This window comes from Halichoerus grypus, chromosome 5, assembly GCF_964656455.1.
Source record: "Halichoerus grypus chromosome 5, mHalGry1.hap1.1, whole genome shotgun sequence".
In the NCBI taxonomy this organism is placed as follows: domain Eukaryota; kingdom Metazoa; phylum Chordata; class Mammalia; order Carnivora; family Phocidae; genus Halichoerus; species Halichoerus grypus.
The window spans coordinates 51,393,562-51,410,443 of record NC_135716.1 but is presented as its reverse complement, the minus strand read 5'-3'; the positions used below and the strand labels follow the sequence as shown (position 1 = coordinate 51,410,443).

Genomic DNA, 16,882 nt, shown 5'->3' with positions numbered 1-16,882 from the left:
TTTGTCTCTTAGTAAGAGTCTCAGGTCATGCATGGAAGGAGAGCACTTCCCCTAGCAGCTTATTGTTAGTGGGGTTCCCTGCCCATTCTCCTTACAACTGGCTGGTGTTATCAGAGGGACTCCCATCGCTTTGGGGGAAGAAAAGAGCCTCCCTTGGCTGTCTCCTATTGCTAGGTTGGGAAGAGAGTGCATGTAAATTTTCCTCCTCTTGTATTCTTTTTCTAGCCCTAGGATTGCAAACCAGTTTGCCTTCCTCTTTTCACCTTCCAGAGTTTTTCTTTGATTGCCTTTTATTTATTCCCAGAATTTATATTTAAACTTATTGAGGAGGAGCAGGGAGAAATGATCCTACACAACTTGTCTGGATCTCAAGTTGCCACTTACCATGGCCTATTGGAAAAAGAAAGGAATTTGAGTCAGTTTCAGCTTGGAATCCTTGTTGAGCCACTAATGTACATGACCTATATGATGTTAGAAAATTTATTTAACTTCTCTAAGTCCCATTTTCTTCATCTGTAAAATGGAGATAACTCGTTTATCCATCCACCCTTTATTCATTCAACAAAATGTCTGTCATTGCAATCTTACTCTAAGCTAGTCACTATTCCAGGCATGAGATTCAGTGGAGTATAAGAAAGGTAAGATCCCTGCTCTCGTGACACTTTGTTCTTATGGCATGCCCAGATAATCAACAGGTGACACAAAAATAAATAATTCCAGAAAGGGATAAGTTCTATGAGAAAAATAAAACATGGTGATGCTAGAGAATGACTGATGGGTACTTAGATGAATATACTTCAGATACTTAGGGAGGGTCTCTCTCAGGAGATTACATTTCATTCATTCATTCCATTGATTCAACCACATTAACTGAGCTCTTAGTAGGTATATATTTGAACAAAGACCTGAATGATGAGAGGGCCCCAACAACTTGAAAATGTGCTAGGATAGCATTCCAGGCCAGGTGGACACTCTGTTAAAAAAAAAAAAAAGGTCTGAAGTGGGAAGAATCTTGACAAGATCAAGGAACAGAGAAAGGTGTCCAGTGTGGGTGGAATGTTGTAAATGAAGGGGAATATTATGCCAAAGTGATCAGAAAGGTAGGTAAGAAACTGCCTATGTGGCGGCTTTGGGGCCATGATATTGAGCTCAGTTTTATTCTGTCAATAATGGGATGTCTTTAGAGGGTTTAAACAGATAAGTGATACAATTTATGTATGTTTTATAATGATTACTCTAGCTGTTTTGTAGGGAACGGAATGTGGGAGAGCAAAAATAGAAGCTGAGACACCAACCAGTTAAAAAGTGATTTCAGTAGTTCAAGTAAGAAATAACAAAACTTGAACTTGAGAGGCAGCCGTGGAAAAAAGAAGTTGTAGGTTGAAGATACACTTTGCAGTTCAAGCAGGCAAGATTTTCTGACAGATTGTCTCTGTGAAGTTAGGAAAAATGAAGAATCTATTTCAGATTTAGGCTGGATGATGGGAGCCATTTTAGACACGAGAAGATTAGGAGAGGAGATTGTATTAGAAATGGGGTCAGAAATTAAATGTATTTGTTTTGGATAAGTTAAGTTTTGAGGTGTCTGTAAAACATTCATAGAGATGTACTATAAGTAGTAAATATCCAGTTCTGGAGCTCATGGGATTTGAGGCTGGTGCTACGGTATAAATCTGTGTATCACCAACATTTAGATGATGTTTAAAGCAGTAGGACTCATCTAAGGGGAAATTACAGAAAGAAGAGAAGGATCTGAGCTACTCCATAATTTTAAAATCAGGAGTAGGAGGTGCATCCAGCAAAAAGAGACCAAGAAAGCAGGAGAAAGTGGGAACAAAAATTAGGTAATTCAGTGTTAAAGAAGTTAAATGAAGAAAATATTTCAGAAGGGAGAAGTGTTCAATGTTGTCAAATGCTTTAGTAAGATAAAGACATAGAATTGACTAATGGACTTGGTAATTTGGAGATATTAAGTGGCCTTCACAAGAGTCATTTCAGTGGAGTAGTCAGGATTATTATGAAAATCATTTATATATGAAGTTAGGCATTCTACTAATTTCAAATTACTTTCCCTGAGTTTCTTCATGTGTAAATGATGATAATGGTGTTTTTATGCCCACGTCATTCCTTTTACTCTCATATTACTAGATTTTTGTAAGGATCAAATGACAATGCATAAGAAAAAAATGACCTATGCAGAGTTACACACAAAAATAAAATAATGTTTATTTTTCTTTTATTTTTTTAAAGATTTATTTATTTTAGAGAGACAGAGTGTATGGAGGGGAAGGGCAGAGGGAGAGAAAGAATCCCAAGCAGACTCTTCAGTGAGCACAGAGCCCGATGGAGGGCTTGATTTCACAGCCCTCAGATCATTACCTAGCCGAAACCAAGAGTTGGACACTTAACCGACTGAGCCACCCAGGTGCCCCTATTTTTCTTTTGTATATTTGGAGCTAGATATGTTTTAGGCAAATACACACTCATACATCCAATGAATGGATACTTATTCCTTTAATAAATATGTTTGAGCCAATAAGAATTGCCTCTGCATTGTAGATTCTTAAACAGTTGGACTTGTCTTTAAATATAGATGGAGATATGCGAAAATATACATTATTTTAAAGCCAGATATTAAGCCACACTTTTCCAAGGTGACAGTAGAAGCATTTTAAAGGTGCTTCCAAAGTTTGTTTTCAGAGATTTCCTTATTTTTAAAATAACCACTACTACTAACATTGCCATAATAATAACCACAATTAAAATCACACCAATAATAGCTACTATTTTTAGGGCATATTACGTATCAGGCACTTTACGTATATTATCTCATTTAATTTTTATAACCACCCTGTGATATGAATACTATTATTATCTCCACTTTACAAGCAAAAAAATTAGGTCTCAGAGAGGCTAGGCAATTTTTCCAAGAACTGCAGATAGTCTGAGTCAATTTTTAAAATAAAATCTTTTTAAATCCATTGTTCTTACTCTTAACACAATTCTGATTTTCATTTTTGGGTGTGTTGAGAGGTTTGGATTTGGTAAGATGAGAGTTTTGGAGCACCTACACAGGCAAATCTTCTAGACTTGTGACGGAAACCAAGTTTTGTTTATTCTAAGGAAAGAAAACTGCATAGGGAAAAGATAGAAGATAGGTCAGAACATCAGATCAGAGAGAGAAAGGACTTGAGATGTGGCAAAACCACATGTGAAATGTGGAACTCTCCCCGAGACTGAATGTATAGATTGAAAGAGGGACAGGGAAGCTAGCCAGGCCATGGGTACATAAAACGTAATATATCTTGGTTGTCAGTTTACTAGGGCAAGAGAGGATTCTAGGAGTTACAGTTGGGGGCTGCTCAAGTTTAAAGATAGGCTATCCATCACTTGGAAAGGCTCAAAAAAGGGAAAACGAATATGCTTTTTTTTTTAAGGGGAGCTGGGATTTGTTTTAATCAGGTAAGACATGCAGGCATGGAAGTGACCGTCATAAAGGAAGAAGTTTATTGTATTCACAGATCCTTAGAAACAGGGGGCATGGCACACAAGGCAGGGTCATACAGGGAAGTACTGGGGAGGTTGGAAGGCAGAGGAAGTAAGAGGAAAATATGGACAAGTTCCTTTATTTGTGGGAGGGAATGAGCAAGGCAAGAGAAGCAGCTTAGGATAGGTTAGTTTGATTTCAGTAGGCTTTGGGGTATAAATTGGTATTTGGCTCTAGCAGAAAGTGAAAAGTGGCCTGGAATATGAGAGGCTGATAAAGAAAGTGGTTGGATTTGTGCGATCTGCACTGATTGGTTTGCATCTGAAAGATGCCCACACAGGCAAGTAGTTGCTGTCCCTCCCAGGTCAGCAAGGTCCCAGATGCCAAAGCATCCTAATACAGAAAAGAAAAAGACATCGCTGATATAGTATTAAACACCACACTATACTAGGCACAGACTTTGTCTCATTTATTTTTCATGATAACCCATAAGATAGGAATTATGTTTTGATTTTATAAAATAGGGAGTTAATGTTGGTTGACTGCGGGAAAAGTCCCAATTTGTGATGAAGTCCTGCCAGCATCCGTACACTAAGTAATCACTTCACAGTACTGGACCCTGCCATTCTGCAGTTGCTACCAGCTACGGGCTGGTGGAAAGAAATAGGATTAGATAGTTTCTAAGGTTCTTCCCTGCCTAGGTGGCATGGTATCATCTGATGGGATCTGTAGGAGAGGAGTGATCTGAGGAAGTTTATTGTGGCAGGGTGTGCAGGAAGCACTGGTAAGAGGAAGCTCACCTGGGAGCATCTTGTCACAGAGGCAGCAGGCCCCCAGGAGAATTAAACCAAGAGTGAGGAAACTGCATTCCAACTCTCCCACACCTCTCTCTTGCTGGGTAACACTGAGTGACTGCCCAGACCAAGGGGCAAGGACTAACAACTCCAAAGAGCTTGGGATTCAAAGTTTAGTAGAAGAACTGACAGTGATGAAATGAAATTGGTTGGAAAATCCTATGTTGAAATAAGTTGTAGAAAATATTCAATAAATATATATTGATTTGGGTATAATTTCATCCAGTAGTAGGTTTTCTAGGAAAAGCAGGCTGTAGTTAACCCAAAGAGAATCTGGATGTTCTTCCTAAACATAAATGTAGAGATTCCCACTACTCCTTCCTGTCTTTTTTCAGTTCCTATAACTCTGATTAGCTACCATCCATTGTCTAGTAAATACTGTGGTAATTATTTATTAATTGCCCTTTATTGGACTCCTCATGTTTTTCCTCTTTCTTACAAAAGTAGACTATAAGCAACTCAAGATAAGATCTGTGTCTAGACCCCTCATAGCATCTAGCAAGTTCTGGACATATAGATACCCAGTAGATATTAAGAGATTATGAATTTGTTGCTTGAAAGAACCTTAGAAAGTTTCTAATTTAGTCATTTAGTCTTGCTGGTGAAGAAACAATCTTGAGGAGGCTGAGGTGCCCATCCAATGTCAAAGGTGAGGTAGTGATGGTGCCATGACTCAGGCTAGTGCCTGCTTCTCCTCACCAGGCTTATTGATTAATAGATTGAGTATTCAGTGCTTGCTTTAGCTTTCTTATGAGATTACTGGGCTTTTAAAGAAAAGCTAAATTCATTTAAATGTTTTATAAATTCTAATTGCCCATAATTATATAAAATGTCTCAGATGATACAATTTTTTTTTAAAGATTTTATTTATTTATTTGAGAGAGAGAGAGAGAGCACATGAGAGGGGGGAGGGTCAGAGGGAGAAGCAGACTCCCTGCTGAGCAGGGAGCCCGATGCGGGACTCGATCCCGGGACTCCAGGATCATGACCTGAGCCGAAGGCAGTCGCTTAACCAACTGAGCCACCAGGCGCCCTCAGATGATATAATTTTTAAGTAGGTTTTTATTATGTCATTTGTCATTGATATAGATGACAGGATTAGGATATGTGTTAAAAATGTCAAGTGTACTAGGATGATGACATTTTATGTAAGTATGTGTAATTAAATCATATTTTGGAAGAACTGATAATCTCTATTTCCAAAAAGGTGAATTATATTTGAGAACACTTTGAGAGGTCTCCAGTTGGCATTTCATAACTCAAAACCAGTTTTGTATATTACCCCAGAGCTACGAAAGAAGAAGACAAGATGATACTCTCTATGGCGACATAGGAAAGACTATGTAAAATGTACAGATGTCTAAATGCTTCCCCAAGGCACAGTGGAGGTTGCACATTTTATTTCCTACAGCATGTCCTGGGGCCAAAAACAAACTGCTCACCTTCATTATAAACATTGACAGAGGTATGACCCAATATGGGATTAACTGAAAAAATTTGTTTGCTTACAAGGAAATAATATCACTCTAGGGCTGCAGGTGATACTATTAATGTTATTTTGCAGCACTAGTGTTTGGCAACACCTGTGTTTCTACCCTAATTGTATATAATTCTCAGATTGCCAAACTCTCCACTCAATCTCTTGTTGAAAGAGGAGAGGAGTGCTGATAATTTTTTAAAACTTGAATATATCATAATTCAACATTATAGTTATCTGAGCCTAGTTCTAAAGGGCAGATGATGTGAATAATGAAAATAAATGTGTTCTTTTTTAGTAACAGCTTTGTGTCAGAACTCACTTTTATGCTGTAAACAAATATGGACAAAGTGAGGGAGAAGAGTTAATGGAAAGCCACTGTACAGAGGAGATGGGGGTGAAGTGGTACTCTCAGTGGGCCAAAAGTTTCATAGATTAAGTTCAGACAGGGATTTTTCAAATCTAGTCTCTTTCGAGTGGATGTTGAAATTCAGGGGGAATGCGATAGGTGGGACAGGGGGGTTGTACAGCTTTGTGAGATGATGGAGCTCTAAGTTTAGGAGAACTTCCCTAAGATAATGTTGGGGGAGAAATGGACCGTGCTAGTAAATTGGCTTCAGAAGCTACAGGGACACAGGGCCATTGGACCATTAGAGCTACAGAACTCTGAAGGTCAAAGAAGATAGAGAAGCCTTGGGTATCTAAGAAGCATCAAAAGTAGGGATCAAGTAACTGACCTGTGTTCCCCATGGAAGACATACAAATGGTTTTAGTAATGTAGAGGACTAGTGTCAAGGAGGCACAAAGACTTTTCTAAAACTTGCCATTCAATGAGGTAAGAACTTTGATAAGTTGTCTTACTGGTATCTCTTTGGTTTTGGCTTACAGGCAAATGTACTAAATTAAAGCACAAGTTCAAAGGAGTCTAGCAGTCCATGAGTTTCATCCACCCTTTGGAGGTTTAAAAATCCTTAATTATCACTGCTGCTGCCATTTTTTTTGTGGGGAACTCAAGGACAGCTTTGGCTCTCACAGTCACATTGTAATGCTTTGTTTTAAGTGTGATTCACTTTGGTACCGTGGTTACAGGATAGATAGGGAGATAAAAGATATGCAAACATAGAGGGAAACATGTTTTTGCTTAAGAACAACAGCAGTCTGAATTTAACATTGAAAATTACTGCAAAGACCACAGCTGTATTCTATTGTGGCTGACAGCCCAGGGAAGCAAAGTTTGGGTTCTCAAACATAGAATGTTATCTATTGTATTAATATTTATTGCATGAAGGCACTTCAGAGAGTTCAGTGAATATATGGCAGGATATAGATGCTCATCTCTCTCTCTCGCTCTCTCTGTTGCATTAGAAGAATGCAACTATTTCTTCATCTTAGTGCCTAGTTGGATTTGAAGATTAAGCCAAAAGGGAATTTATTTTCCTTCATTCAGACTGAATTTTGAGGACTACTAAGTGCTATTTGTTAAAGGATATGAGAAGAGAGAAAAGATTTTGCTTAGAAATGAGAAAGGAGAAGTGGGTTTGCAGAACAGACAAAACAGGACAAAACTTGCCATTTGATGGGTGAAAAGCTTTGATAAGTTGTCTTCTGTTTTTGGCAGAAGAAAATATTTCCATAGATACTTATGGAAATATGGAAAATGATATAGAAAATATATTTATATATGTCTCTCTCAATATGTATGGCTTGAGGACAAACAATATATAAAGGGGAGGTTTTCAGAACGAATAATCTCTGATAGCTGATCCCAAGAAAAGTTTCCCAAGAAGGAAGCCTGATATCTGGGAAGAGCCAGTAAAAGGACCTGCAAATAATCAACGCAGAGTCATTGTTGGGTTTTCTTGCTTCACATAGGAACTGAGCCATTGCAAGCTGTTCTGGCTGCACTTGAGCATGCACCTTCCATGGGCTTCCAACAGGTATACCAGTCTTAGCATTTCCTCCTGTCAGTGTCTCATGAGGGCCTCACTTCTTCATAATGCAGGGTCTGTTGCTGTTTTTGCCCAGAAGGAGAGATGCTTGACCTTGCCCTATGACTTGTCTTATTCCTGTTTATTTTACTCTTACCAACTCCCCACCCTTTGCAAATCCCAAGGACATTTGTAAGTAAAAAATTGGGGGTTGAAAACTCTGCTCCTAGCCACATCCCTCTGCTTAAGACTCTTGAACTAAATCACCTGGTGACTTTCTCAGGTGTGGTAAATATAGCCATATTACAATTGTATCACCTTGTTTAATACTAATATCTGGAGTAAGTTCAGCCATTTTTTAAGCAGATTTTATAGATTTTTCTTTGAGAGATTACCCAGCTTGCAGGAAATAGAGTCATGTGAGGAATCCCACTTGGTGAGCTTCAAACCCAAGTTCTCGATCATTTTTCTTTTCTTTTTGCCACTGTCTTCCTGTTTCTATAAGCAAAATATCAAGTTAGTATGCATTTTTACTTTTATTTTTTTTAGAGATTTTATTTATTTATTTGAGCGAGAGAGAGTGCACAAGCATGGCGGGGGGGTGGGGTGGCAGAGGGAGAGGGAGAAGCAGGCTCCCCATGCAGGACTCAATCCCAGGACCCTGGGATCATGACCTGAGCCGAAGGCAGACACTTAACCGAATGAGCCACCCAGGCACCCCTCCATTTTTACTTTTAAACAAAGGCCTTCCCCCATTGTATTCTGTCTTGCCCCAGTTGGCTAATATCAACTTTATCAACTGACCCTGGCTCTTACATCCATGAATCAGCCTTCTTGCCAGAACGGAATATAAATATTTTAAATATTTAATAAATATGTTTCCGTGCAAGAGTTATGTAATGCATTGCTAGGAGTATAGTTTATTCATGACAGGCAAGACTATTTAAGGCTGAATGTCTTGCTATAAGTAGCTGAAAGAGGAGATGGGAAAGGTAAGACAGACAAAACACATACAAATTTAGAGATTCAGAACTCTGTCAATGTTCTTTTTTTTTTTTTAAGCTTTTGCACAGCAAAGGAAACAGTCAGCAAAACAAAAAGACAACTGACAGAATGGAAGAAGATGTTTGTAAATGACATATCAGATAAAGGGCTAGTATCCAAAATCTATAAAGAACTTATCAAACTCAACACCCAAAGAACAAATGATCCAATCAAGAAATGGGCAGAAGACATGAACAGACATTTTTCCAAAGAAGACATCCAAATGGCCAAATAGATACATGAAAAAGTGCTCAACATTGCTTGGCATCAGGGAAATTGAAGTCAAAACCTCAATGAGATACCACCTCACACCAGTCAGAATGCCTAAAATTATCAAGTCAGGAAACGACAGATGTTGGCGAGGATGTGGAGAAAGGGGAACTCTCCTGCACTGTTGGTGGGAATGCAAGCTGGTGCAGCCACTCTGGAAAACAGTATGGAGGTTCCTCAAAAAGTTGAAAATAGAGCTACCGTATGACCCAGCCATTGCACTACTGGGTATTTACCCCAAAGATACAAATGTAGTGATCCGTAGGGGTGCGTGCACCCCAATGTTTATAGCAGCAATGTCCACAATAGCCAAACCATGGATAGATGTCCATCAACAGATGAATGGATAAAGGTGTGGTATATATATACAAAGGAATATTATGCAGCCATCAAAAAATCTGTCAGTGTTCTTAAATGGCTAACTTAGCCTCCTCCTGAATTGACTATTTATATCTCACTATCCTGTCAATTAAAAACCTAATCCCATCTGAAAAAATTGGAAACTATTTCATATTATTTATTTATAGTCTTCTTTAGATCTTTTGAAGTCTATTTTGATGTACATTTCATAAAAATTATAGCCTTATTAATATGTTTTGATATTTTCTTATTACAGTTTTCTATAACCATCATAATATGTGACTAAGAATAATAGATTTTTTTCATCAATGTCTCATGTCTCTCTTTCAATTACATATGATTTGGGCAATATTGAAAACAAGAGAACCATTGTATCACCTATCAATACTGATATACTCTTTAAAAATATCTATCTTAGCTCAGTAGCAATAAACTAGTAAAATATCGGTTCAAAAGGGTAATTTATTCAAAAGTTTGTTAGCATTGCACTTTAAGGATGATGGTTTTGTTTACTATTGTCTATATGGTTTGAACTTGAATGTTAAATGCTGGATTGAAATGGAGCTTGATCAAACAGCCTGTGTGTGAATATAAAGGAGTTTGCCTTACAAATGACACATTGGTAATCATGTTATGGTCTAAAGCAGTGAAAGGCATCTCTAGATCTTGGTACTCAGTTGAATTATTTACTTGTAAGTGATAGTACTGGTGGTTAAGTGAGCAGTCTCACAATTTGTCAATAACTTAGTCTTGCTTTTAATATGTCCTATATAATTCATATGTATAGGTAGCATCTAGGACAGTTACTTTTTTATTTAATATTTTTCTGTTAATTTCCTGTTGTCAGTAGAGGAAGGAGAAAAACCTAATTTTTACTTGCCAATGAAAAATCTAGGGTTTTGTTTCTCAGTATAAAACTGTCAGTGTGTCTGAGTGGAGTTTTGCTGAAGAAATCCCTTTTTAATCAGGAAGGTACAGTCTGGCCCTTCCTTGAAACAACAGAAAAGTAAGTGTAAAAAAGAATTGAATTTTTTCAATTGATTCAATTCAAATGAGCAACACATTTACATAGGATTTTATCCACAAGTCCGACTAAATCATGATCAGCTCTACTACTTAAATGGGACAATAGTCTCTTGGAAACTGGGAAATTACTCAGGGAAGGATAAATAGAATGGAGGTTCCTCCCACCTGACCCTCTGCCAATTTTCATGTTTATTCTTACTTTTTTATACTTGCACAGTCTAACACATTTATTCTTCCCACAGGAGTTACTCTGATATGCATTAGACATTAATATGCACATCTGAATGAGGAGTCAGGTTTCAAGTTACAATAAAAACCCCTTGTAAAGAATTTTCTCCTGAATTCAGATCTTTAAAACAGCCACAGCAGATTAAATTATTTTTTAAGGAAGGTAAGTTGTGCTATATTACTTCTTTTTAAATGTTCAAAATTTACTTTATTAGTTATTTTATGGTATGTCCTTAATGAATACATTCATATCAGACTAAGGGGAATGAAACCCATCACTGAGAAGGCTCTCTAATGAGCCATATAGAACTGAAATAACTACATATGCATTCCACAAATGGACCATTAATTGTAAAAAGAACCAAAGTGTGAAGATATAATCCTATAGGATGGAATTTAAATGGTAATATATTCTAAGGTTTTAGAACTTTCGATTCACTTGTGTGGAGGAAAAGGTGAATGTGAAACAAAGTTAGCTTTTCCTTCTGTCTAAGGTGAAGCATTTCCATTAAACCATGGTGCTAACCTAACTTTGAGAAAGAAATAATTTTGAGAAATTTGTGAACTTAACAAGAACTGTTGTCTCGACCTAATACTTTTTCTTTTTTTTGGTTATTTAAGTAGCACGTTCTGTCATACTTGTGGCTCTGCTCCTGCGTTGACAGTGCTGCTGGGCTGCTTAAGACGTGCCAGGCTGACCGTGGGAGGAACAAGGACATTTTGATACTGCTGTGCGCACTGGAACAAACCTGCCGAGAGCCAGGACTGTCTGTGGATGAGCAGGTAGTTTATCCTCAACAGGCTCCAAGGGGCAGGGCAAAGCTGGGAGGGGCACTGAGTCAGGACACAGTGGGACCAGCGACCACCAGCCTCCACTGGCTCTGGAAAGAGTAGCCTGGGCTGGGTGAACAACCACCTCCTCTCAGCCAGTCAGCCCTATCGTGTGTGCCCACCCATTTGTTATTGACAAATTGTGAGACTGCTCACTTTCACACCCACTGGGGCTTTTGTCCCTAGTCCCCAGTGGGCTTGCCTTGCTCGGGGCAGCCCTCAACAAACAGACGACTCACTCAGCTGGGGCCACCACTGGTCCCCTTTCATAACACATTTCAGACAAACATGACTTGCCTCTGCTTTGTGAAAACAAAAATGATACAAAACAAAAACAAAAGCATTGGATGCCTCTGTGAGGGAAAAGGGGAGCTATTAATATTTACAGTTGGATCATAGGCATAAACCTGCTCTGTCCTGGACAGTGGGATATATGGTTGTGTTAGGGTTCTCCGGGGCTCCTTATTTTATAGATGCATGGATATAGTATGTAATATATACAAGGAGATTTATTATACGAAATTGGCTGGCAAGTCCAAAATCTATAAAGCCCAGCCCCAGTTCCCATCCAAAGGCTGGAAGCTGCCATAAAACCTGGATAGCTGTGGTCCCAATTTGAAGATCATCAAGCAGAATTCTCTCTTACTCTGGGAGAGCTGGGCTTTTTAAGGTTTTATTTAAATAACTGATTGGATGAGTTAAACTGCTTTATTAGTCTACAATCTAAATGTTAATCTCCAAAACCACCCTCACAGAAACATCCAGAAAAATGTGAGACCAAATATCTGGGCACTCCATGGTTCAGTCAAGTTGACACATAAAATTAATTGGAGTGGCCACCCAACTTCTTTGAAAGCAGCAGATAATTTACTGTCTCGTGTTGAGCCTCTGTCCACAGTAATTCACACACTATTTTCTTTTACCTTTACTACAATGAATCCAGTCTCTCCTTATTCTATACTTGCTCTTAGTTTGTGTCAGAACTTCTCTGGATCCAGCCCCATTATGTTTATTTATCTCTTTTCTAGGTATTTAATTTTTTTTTCAAAGATTTAGTTATCTATTTTTGTGAGAGAGAGCACACGCGCGCGTGAGTACGGGAGTGGGGAAAGGGGCAAAGGGAGAAGCAGACTCCCGCCTTAGGGAGCCCGATGTAGGGCTTGATCCCAGGACCCTGGGATCATGACCTGAGCTGAAGGCAGACGCTTAACCAACTGAGCCACTCCGGCGCCCATCTAGGTATTTGATTTAACATGTCATTTTAAAACAGTGATTTACAAACTATTCTCTGTGGAGGGATGTGGTGTGGGGGTAGGTAAATGGAAGACTGAAGGCAACAGGTGGGTTGCTGGGCACCACCCTGCTTCAACGATGGTAGCTCTGTTTTTTATTCTTTTATTTCTTTCTTTTTTTTTTTTTTTCCCAGTAAGCTTTTATCTGTGGACAGATTAGTTGGCTCAAATGTATTTGAAAATTGCTACATATTTTCCTTAATGAGTCCATGATTTTGCCTCAGAAGGTCCATGAAACTACTGAAATTGTATGTAATAATTTCTTTGTGAAGTTGTATTTTTCTGAGGAGAGGGCACACAAATTTCTCATTTATTTAAAAAGGTCTATAACTCACAACAAATTAATCACCATTGGTTAAATATTATGCACGGCATCTTGTATTTTCAAAAGAAGATATGATTTAGGGGCACCTGGGTGGCTCAGTTGGTTAAGCGACTGCCTTCAGCTCAGGTCATGATCCTGGAGTCCCGGGATCGAGTTCCACATCCGGCTCCCTGCTCAGCAGGGAGTCTGCTTCTCCCTCTGACCCTCCCCCGCTCTCATGCTCTCTCTATCTCATTCTCTCTCTCAAATAAATAAATAAAATCTTTAAAAAAAAAAAAGAAGATATGATTTAAAAATTACATGTAAGAACTTTGAGAATATTGATATTTAATAAATCATGTCCTATGTTTCTATTGGATCATTAATAAAGTGATAAGGATTCATTTGCAACCGAAAACAAAAGAGAAAAAAAAAAGCCTTTCCAATCTACACTTGGCTGTAGACATTACTGCCTTCTTGGTGGGGTAGCATATTTGATACATGGAGACTTAAATATCTTCCTTCTCAATAGTCTTCTCTGAAACTTAGCTAAACAGAAAAATCATTGAGTCAGATCAAGTTTAAACAGAAAAATTTTCAGTCTCCTATTGCTGCATAGCAAACATTCCCAGCACTTAGTGTCTTAAAATAACAGCATTTATTATTTTTTTATGATTCTTTTGGTTGACTGGGTGGTTCATTACTCCACATAGTGTCAACTGCTTTAAGCTGGGAGGTTGGCCAGGCTCCCTTGGCTCTCCATGTGGTTTCTTATCCTTCAGAGAATGTATTTCCATATGTCCTCTCTCTTCAGGAGAATAGCATGGAGACTGAGTTCCAAGAAGATAAGTCCTGGTGTACAAATGCTTGTCAACCCTCTGTTCACATCATGCATGTTGATGCATGGCCAAAGTCTCATGTCCAAGCCCAGAATCAATATGGGAGAGAACTATACAAGGCTTGAAAACTGGGAGCATGATTCTCTGGGAGCCAACATTGTAAGGTCTAACACAGTAAAGTTGAAAAAGTTGTTTGTACCAAGCAGGCTGGTAGCTCATGGTCAGAAATTAAGTCTATTTTTAGAAATTAAAAAATTATGTCATTTTGAACACCCCAGATTTAGGAGATGCATCCATACATATAATAACAAAAATTCATACCTTAAAAACCTTTACTATTGAAATAGGAAGAAAGAAAATGAAATAATTAAGTGTCCTATTCAAAATATTTTTTAAGTCCATGAAATAAAAATTAAGAACATAGGCATAAATGATAAGGCAAAGGAAGAATTTAATAATTTTAAAAACCACCAAAAAAGTGATAAATTACTATCAAAAATTGCTTCCTTGGAAAGTCTAATGAAATAAACAAAGCTCTCATAATTAAAAATTAAGTAAAACAGAGAAAACACAGACATAAAGAATGAAAATTTGAATTAATAGTTAATTCAAGGCTTACTATTATTCTGAAATCCATTACCAAATACTATAAAGAAATACAAATTTGAAGTTAAAATATTTGAAAGGATGGTGCAAACTTATTATTTGTAGATAATGTGATTTGTTATCCAGATAAACTCGAAATAACTCAAAAGTATTAAGATTAACAAGCAATTGAATATTTATAAAATGCATATAAAAATAAAGAGCTATATTAATCAGCAGTGATCACAAAACATTGTAGAGAGCAATTTTCATTCACATTAGTAGCAAAACTTTATCTAGGAATAAATTAACTCATTGTCTGGTCCATGGAAGTCTCTCAAAAATATTTTCTGTTATGTTCAAAAACTAATAAAAATGAACAAGAATGTAGAACCTGTATAAACAGAGTTAATACACTTCACTTGAGACATAATAAAGAACCTTTTTTAAAAATAAAGGGTCTTGTTTAAATAAATGTATATTAAATAAATGTATATCATGTTCCAGGATGGGAAGTATGAATATTGTAAAGATGTTAATTTTATCCTATTAATTTAAATACTTAATTCAATTTCCTCCAAAACATTTTTTGGACCTTAAAGTCATACAAAAGTGTGATAGAAGAGCAAAAAAGGGGAGAAAGGTATACATTTCTTTTTTAAAAAGAAGAGTAAGGTATGCAGGTACTACCAAATACTTGATATTAAGACAGAGCCATGATAATCAAAACAGCATGTGATTAGCACCAAATCAGTTAGATTAATGAGACTGAATAAGGATGTCAGGAATGGGCTTTCATGTAATCAGAATTTAAAATATGGTAGAGACCAGTAGAAAATTTAGTTTATTTAAATAGTCATGCTGAAAGCATTGTTAATCATAAAATAAGATCTCGACATCAAATTATAATCCATAATAAGAAAAAACAATGGTAATTGGCATATTTGCCTACATAAAACTAAAAATTTTTGTATGTCAACATATTATGAATACAAGTTTAAAAATGTAAGTTTCAGTGATGCAGAACGGTAAGTTCTAGAGATCTGCTGTACAACATCGTGCCTGTAATTAACACCAATGTATTTCACACTTAAAAACTTGTTAAGGGAGCCTCGGTGGCTCAGCTGGTTAAGCATCCAACTCTTGGTTTTGGCTCAGGTCATGATCTTGGAATCATGAGATCGAGCCCCACGTTGGACTCCTCACTAAGCATGGAGTCAGCTTGAGATTCTCTCCCTGTCCCTCTGCTCCCTCACTTGCTCTCTCTCTCTCATAAATAAATAAATCTTAAAAAAAAAAAAAAAACCTTGTTAAAAGGGTAGGTCTCATGTTAAATGTCCTTACTATAATAAAAAACAACTTAATGATATGTTTTCCAGAAATTTTCCCCCAAATCCCCCAAAAGTAAATATTCTCATTAAATAAAGACTCTTTTTAAAAAATCATGAAAGCATGAGCAATAAAAACATAAATAACAGAAACATGAATAGGACATAAACCAACAAAACAACACAAAATGGAAGAAAAAGAATGGGCGTTTAACTTCGCAATCGATTAAAGAAAATAAAAATCTATGTATTTTGTATTTTAAAATTGGAAAAATGAAAGAAAAATGATAGCTAGTGTAGTCAATAGTTCAGGTAAGTGGGAGTTATGCATTATAGAGGGAAGTAAAAGTGATATAACGTGTAGAATAATTTGGTAATATGTATCAAAATATTTTTTTAAAAATATCTTTTGATCTACTGATTTTATTTCCTAAAATTTACCTTAAGGAAATAATGATGGATGTGAATTAGACCATTAATATTTAATAGAAAACATAAAAAAATAGGTAAACAACCCACATTTGCAGCCAAGGAATATTATTAAAGGACCTTATATCTGTATGATGGGAATACCTGTAGGCATTAATAACGCATGGCAAAAGAACTTCTACTTCGTGACAGACAATAATATTCAGGGTGATTAACATTATGTGAATAAGTAGTTGATAAAATATTAAGCATAGTGTAATCCCAGTGGAAAAAAATCTTGGGAAATATATGCCAAAATATTAATAGTACTTATTTCTTGTATATGACATTATGGGTGATTTTTATTTCTTTTCTTTTAGTGATTTTCTGTATTTTTCAAAATTCCTTAATCACTGTTTTATTTTCATATGCAGAAGAAAACTGTTCAAAATTACTAAATATTATAGACAAAAGGTGATAAAAATAAGAAGTATCCTTTTGCTTGCATACTCTTATGTGAACGCATGTTTACGCACATGTGCTCATGCACACACACACACATCTCCAAGGGTACAGATGTCTTTGTTTTGTAGCATCAGTTCTTTTAGCATTAATTGTGAA

At 36.9% G+C, this 16,882-nt stretch overlaps 1 long non-coding RNA gene across 5 annotated transcripts in view; it reads left to right on the top strand.

Moving 5' to 3' along the window:
* LOC118541227 (uncharacterized) overlaps positions 1-16,882 on the top strand; it is a 191,898-nt gene that overhangs the window by 169,786 nt on the left and 5,230 nt on the right. For 4 of the 5 annotated variants that reach the window (XR_013447809.1, XR_013447808.1, XR_013447812.1 and 1 more), the window contains 2 exons: positions 10,689-10,837; positions 11,296-11,457. This is a non-coding gene — a long non-coding RNA (uncharacterized LOC118541227). The remainder of the gene's footprint in view (positions 1-10,688; positions 10,838-11,295; positions 11,458-16,882) is intronic. The other variant, XR_013447811.1, reaches the window with a different exon arrangement.